Here is a 6,963-nt window from a genome sequence, read left to right as displayed (position 1 = left end):
TCATACTTCAATTAAAACCATAACCATAAATAATAGAACAATACTCTACCTGCTGGTTTTGTTTTAGAGTCTTCCATCAGCACAGAACCAACAATAGTAGAGCTGTGACTGTATATCCATACTGAAATTGTTCCTTCGTTAAATTTTGTAAGGGCCTAATTAAAAAAACAATAATGTCTGATAAAACAACATCCGGGCACGTGTAGCCACATCCCACGCTCGCCAACATCGATTGTATTATAATTGCTTCATCCAACCTGTGACGAATCCATTTTGAGAGATTTTGAATTTATAATTAATATTGTTTGGTAAGGGTAGGCGGTTTTATAGATTATAATTTAAGACGCATACAGCAGTAAAATTCTCGTCCTATGTGGATACGACGGGGTTCTAACCCCGGCTGTGCACCAATGGACTTTCTTCGCGCTTTGAATATTCGCTTAAAGGATTATTACATCATGAGGAGACATGCCTTAGGTCGACGACGTGTGTCAGGCACAGAAGGGAAAACACTTGCTTATTGAAAAAAATATCATCACGAAAAGTATACAGATTTCGGAGACGGATTGTTTTTACACGCTTTATATTAGCTTCACCTGTATGTATGTATGTAACCGACTCCTTCGGACTCGATTTTGACCCACTTTTAACAGACAGATTTAATTCAAACTTTGCGCACCTGTCAAAGGTCGATGACAATGCAATAATCCGAAAAAAAAATGAAAAAATAAAAATATTTAACTAAAAAATAAAAAATAAATAAATATAGTTTAAAAAAACTAAAAAACACGCTTTTAAAGCACATCAAACTAAAAAGTGAAAAATAATTCCTAATTTAGGCTGAAAATGGTAATGAACAAAAAATACTGGTATTATTGTGAAAAAGCGTGGGGCGCTCTATGCCATATTTTTCGTCTATCGAGCAACCCATAAACTATATTTATTTATTTTTTAGTTAAATATTTTTATTTTTTTCATTTTTTTTGTCTCTTAGTTAATATTGATTGCATGAAGTTGAATTGTGTATTTAATCCATCCAGTTGTAAATTGTAATATGCACATAAAGAAAGGTAGCCATATAAACATTCCCCACTCCAAAGGTAAAAAAACAGTGAGAAGAAAATGATACAAATTATGTCTGGAGCAGGCCGTCCGCTCTGAGCCTGACTCCTGACCTCCGGCTCGACGAGTTAATCAGACAAAAGACAAACATTCTCAAACTTTAAATAAATAATACAGGCTTTAGTTTGTAGCCCGTCCACCAATCAATTTTTCTATATGCGCTATTAACACTTTGTACGGCGAGTGAAACAAAATCCATGTATTAAGAGAATGGACCGATCTGTGAAGAATTCTTGCTGTGTTAAGTATCATCACAAACTAACAAAGGGCGTGGAGAGGCGGACGCAATTGTCGTAACGCGGATAAGACCAGAGCCTTAGAATGTTACCACATCCCGCCCGTGATTGTTGGTGACACCTTGGAGTTTTAGTGGGTATGCCAGCGAGTCCCACATAACTCCCACTCGAAGCTGTCGCGCCGCGAAAACGTAAAAAGAAAATCGCCAGGTATAGACAATTTTAACCGAATATGATTGAAACTATCATACTTACATAATTTGGCATAAGTTTAAAACGAAATAGTGGAGTCAAAACATATGACATATGGTAAAAATAACAGAGTTTGAGGTACGGTACGATGAACGGACCTTCCGTTTTACTTGGCCAGTGAAATATGTATGGGTGTAAATATATATCAAATTCGTTGATTTGTTTCTTTCACATTGTATTCCATATTCTTAAATGATTCAACTTTTAAATTCCAGTAAAATTATACTTTCAAGTTTGAGAAGCGCTGTCGGGTAATGGAAGATAATGACTCTATCGGCGGCGGTGAGGCGAGTCCCTACGCCGGGATCATCTCAACAGCTGCCTTGTACCAAACCCAAAAACTTGTCTTGATTCATTCACAAACATCGTTTTAAAAAAAGACAAAAACCAAAGAATTAACCGATCGCTTCTTCAATATAATAAATTTGGTACCTTTATTTTTTTACACAACAGAGGCAAAACGCTCATCTGGTGCTACGTGATACCGCCCATGGACACTCTCAATACTACAGGTCTCGTGAGTGCTCTTTTCTTGAAGGAACTTCTTTAATATCAATTTATAATTTTACCTACGTCAAACCTACAATTGAAGCATTATTCATAATCCGTTTGAAATAAAACGAATGAATTAACTTTATGTCTCTATCAAACCGTAAATCACGGACAACATACTCGGATATTAAGTCTTTGAAATCGGAAACAAATCAAAGGCAGCGTTAAATGAAGGCTTCGGCGCGTAGCGGCTCAAAGTAGCGCGTCGCTTTGATGTGCCGCCGTGCGATGATGCTTTTTATAAAAACCCAATGATTTATTTCATGCTCATTCCACTACGAATGTTGACGTCTTTAACAAGATACTTGCGCAAGAACACGTCTATTAAGACATAGATATTATTTTTACATGGAAATATTTATTTTTAAGCAATTATATCAATTAAATATACAGTATTTATATGTTCTATCTTTATTAATTATGGAATATAGGAACGCTTTAATTTTTATCAATCGGGTTAAAACAATAGTCGCGGACATAATAAACTTGTGTCATAAAACCTAAAAATAATAATTATATATTCCCAAATATAGTAGGTACATACTGTTATTCGGTGTTAATAATTTGAAAACACTGTAATGTAGAGAGGCATAATCTCTGTGTTTTGTACCATGCTTTGTTTATTTTTTCCAAACGATTGTGTACTCTGCCTATTTGTATAGTCGGTACTGGTCTCATTCTTCAGCAAACATTTACGCAAACAATGGACCCTAAAGAGACATAATCTTCTTATGATGAGGAAAGCAGGAAACCATACAATGCTAATAACTACTTATAAAGATATTATAAAGAAACGCCGGTAGCCGGGTAACTAATGAGGTTCTTATGTCCATGCTAAACGCTTGATAAACCTCAAGTACGTCTATTGTACACAGAAAGTGAGTAAAAATATCGCTATTACATATATTGAGTTTTTGAATAATAACATTAAATAAATTAGCTATAGTCTTTATTTGCCCCAATTACTTGCTAGAGTACCAATAATGAAATCTATCCTGTTCTAACAACTATAATTGTTCACAGAATAACATATCTATAATCCTGGAAGTAAGTAGGTCTACACAAGAATTTCGAGCTGTCAATGCCCTAACTAAGAAATTGTTATCTTTATATTTTTATATTAAATATATTATCGGGGGCTTTCTTTAATTGCATAAAAGATAAATATTGCTTTTAACCTGTTAAGCTCCTGTAATTTTTAAGATTGACAAAATAGAAATGTCATTATACAACGCAATGATAACTTCAGAAATTTTATTATTCGTGACATAAAAACTACACAGAATTACTTAATTTTTTTAAGTTTGTTATGATCAGATGAAAACTTAAATAAATAGGAAGGCTACTGGCTGCTTTGTTGTTTACCCATAATCTACAACAATTTAATGAAATTCTAATTGTCGTTTTGGACTTGGATTAAATACAAAAGGCCATATTTTGGGCAAACGTGATTCACCTTAGCCTGTATTTTGCCTTCTAAAATAAAATACTTTAATTGTCTTCAGTTCCACCAAGTACAGTCCAAGCCTTAGTACGAGAAAACATTAGCGTTTAAAATTATCTAAGCCATGAAAAAGTTGATTCCCACAGAGCATCCGTTATTCAGGAAGGAAATATAAAGCAGTTTTAGTGTAAACATTGTTATAAATGTGTGTAACCGTGTAAAAGTAAGTGAATAGAAAAACACATTTTATTTTCAATACAAACACAGAAGTCATTTAAATCGATCAATATACCACAGTATAAAAGATCTATTATCTTTATAGAGATTAATACTCTGTGCGAATAATGATAAGCTATTGCCGCTTTTGGTATCTTTGGTAAAAATATATCTTTATCTATGGGCAGGTGCTATTCAAGGTATTGATACATATAAAGGCGGCTTTTAAAATATTTACTTTGTAATTTTACTACCGATAAATACACTTAAATTGAGATCATATGCCTGATCATTAAACTATCATTATTGCGTTGTGACGTGTGTGGTGATGTGACGTCACCAGCTCGAGGGTCTGGTAATGATCTTGTAATTGCCTCCAAAACGAATAGTTTCCTCATTGTTACGATACAATCATTTCACCGTGTGTGGTATTTAATATGTAAAAGAAATATATAGACGAGAACACATCATGTAACTTAAATTTGGCGTGTGTACTTTCTGTTGAAAAACCTAAAAACAACTAGTATTGGGGTAATAATATTGCTGAATTATATATGCGATACTGAAATCGTTGCATAATAATCCTCAAGGGCTAGTGGCTTCAGCGTGCGACTCTCATCCCTAAGGTTTAATCCCTGGATGTGCACAATGGACTTTCTATGTGCGCATGTTACATTCGCTCGAACGGTGAAGGAAAAATCATGAGGAAACCGGCTTGCTTTAGACCCAAGAAGTCGACGACGTGCGTCAGGCACAAAAAGCTGATCACTTACTTGCCTATTAGATTATTCATTAACAAATGATCATGAAACAGATACAGAAATCTGAGGCCTAGACCTAAAAAGGTTTTAGCGCCACTGACCGCTGACTTCAGTCGACAAAATCCTTTGCAGGAAATTCTGGCAACATTAATGGTACTCTGCTACAAAGACAGATTTTCTTTCTTTTTCGTCTTTGTTCTCTGGTCTTTATTATGATTATAGGTTTTACTTATATTATATTTTCAAATTAAAAATGAAAATCTACATTTTCACTGCACTCTCAAATGCATATGTTTCAGTTAAAATATGTATTTAACACCGGTGACTTCAGTAATTGCTTAGTTTATATTACGACGATGTTTACTAAAATAACCGTAATAATACTAATGTGTTATTCACAAGAAGTAAATCTTAGTTTCTCTGTCGTGGTTAAACTGCAATCAGGCACATTAGAGGCGTGGATAGTCGTGCTACAAAACGTCTGCCTCGGTGGTCCCAAGCAATGACATCAAATAAAATACAGTTTTACCTAATTGAACAATTTATTTAACGTTTGAGAAATTAAACACGCGATTTTGCGTTGTAAAAAGATATAAAATGGTTCTCCCATTCCAAGTTGCGCAAATTTTGCGTCGGTTTAATTGTTTGTTATTTATGTAACTTGGGGCGGACAGACAGGAGGTTCTGAAGTTAAGAGATACCGCCGCCCATGGACACTCACATTGCCAGAAGCCTCGCAAGTGCGTTGCCGGCCTTTTAAAAATTAGTACGCTCTTTTCTTGATGACTCTAAGTCGAAATACTTCAGTGGGCAGCTGGTTCCACTTAGGGGTGGTGCGCGGCAAAAACAGCCTTAAAAAACGCTCATCTGTGGAACGACGGACGTCGAGGTGATACGGGTGGAATTTCATATTCTGCCTTGACGTCCGATGATGAAACTCAGCTCCAGTTATTAATCTAAATATATTCCGCCTTGGAAGTGGCAGTTTTTTCCGCACACCACCACTATGTGGAACCAGCTACCCACCGATATATGTCTAAAAAGTTTCCACATACAATATTGTTACCCTCAAAAGGCATGGGATGATTCTGTCTGCTTTACGGGTCTTTAAGTGATCAGCTTTAGGTGCCAATAATTATAATTATTTCGCTGAAAATAGAACTGGATTAGCCAGGTCTTAGGTCAGGTCTTAGTATAAAGCACAACATTTATACTAAAAGCTCCAAAACGCCAAGCATCATAAAATTTCGCGTCCAAAGTTAGATTTATGTCGAAAGCGAACAATTTGTTTCGGACCGTTCTGTTAATTTTGTTTATTTTCTAACTGTCGTGTCTGATGTATATTTTTCCTGACCGGTAATCATTTTATAGTGGAGTGGGCCACCCACAGCGACACGTAATTGCGGAGCGCCGTAGAAAACAATGATACTGGCAATTTGCGAATTCGGCTCACTCGAATTGGGACTATAAAAACTGTTTTCCGAAATGTAAATTCATTTTTCTGACAGGGAGCTGCATACTCGATAACAGGTTGCCGATATTGAAGCGAGTACTTCTGTGCAAACGACTCTACTGGTAGAATTTTTCAAATGTGTGTTATTGTTCCCGGAAATAAGATGGCAAGGGTCGGATACGTACAAGCCCTTTGTAGAAGTTTTACTAAAAGTACATGCGCAAACTTTCGCAAACCCCACCACGGGTGGTAATCTTTCTAAGTAATTTGCCAGATATAGAACATCGTATAATTGACAATATATTGAAATAGGAATGTATTCGTACTGACTATAGACAATCTCAAATAATAGTTTTGGTAATTGAAACTGTCCAAAATATAAATAGTTATTTGGAGTTGAAGAATAACGTTGGCAATTGAGGCAAATACTGGTTACAGAATCTGGGTTAAACTGCAACATTCTATCGTATTTGCTGACCAACAATTATAAATTAAATCTTAAATTAACACAGCAAGCGATCACAGATTCACTGAAGTATTTTCGAACTAATTCGACTTAGGGTCTTCCAAGAGAGCAGCAACTCTTATAAGGCCGGCAACACACTCGCTAGTATTGAGAGTATGCCACCTGTTCTATAAAAAAAGCTTCAAGACTACATTCGATTTATCTTCTTCTTGTAGTGCCTCTCCGCTACAGGAGGTTGGCGGTCAGCTCGTCATACTTCTTCTTATTCTTCACCAAGAGCATAAGCTGTGCTACGCTGGCCACTCCCGTCCATTGTCGATATTGCGGAGCCACGACTTCCTCCTTCTGCCAGCGCGTCTTTTCCCCTCGACCTTGCCCATCATGATGACTATCATCATTCGATTTAAAATTTACAAATAAATACATGAAAACACACATTCACTAAGACCACGCTCTCTTCG

This window comes from Pieris napi, chromosome 2 (genome assembly GCF_905475465.1).
Source record: "Pieris napi chromosome 2, ilPieNapi1.2, whole genome shotgun sequence".
NCBI lineage: Eukaryota > Metazoa > Arthropoda > Insecta > Lepidoptera > Pieridae > Pieris > Pieris napi.
Note: the sequence above shows the minus strand (reverse complement) of the source record.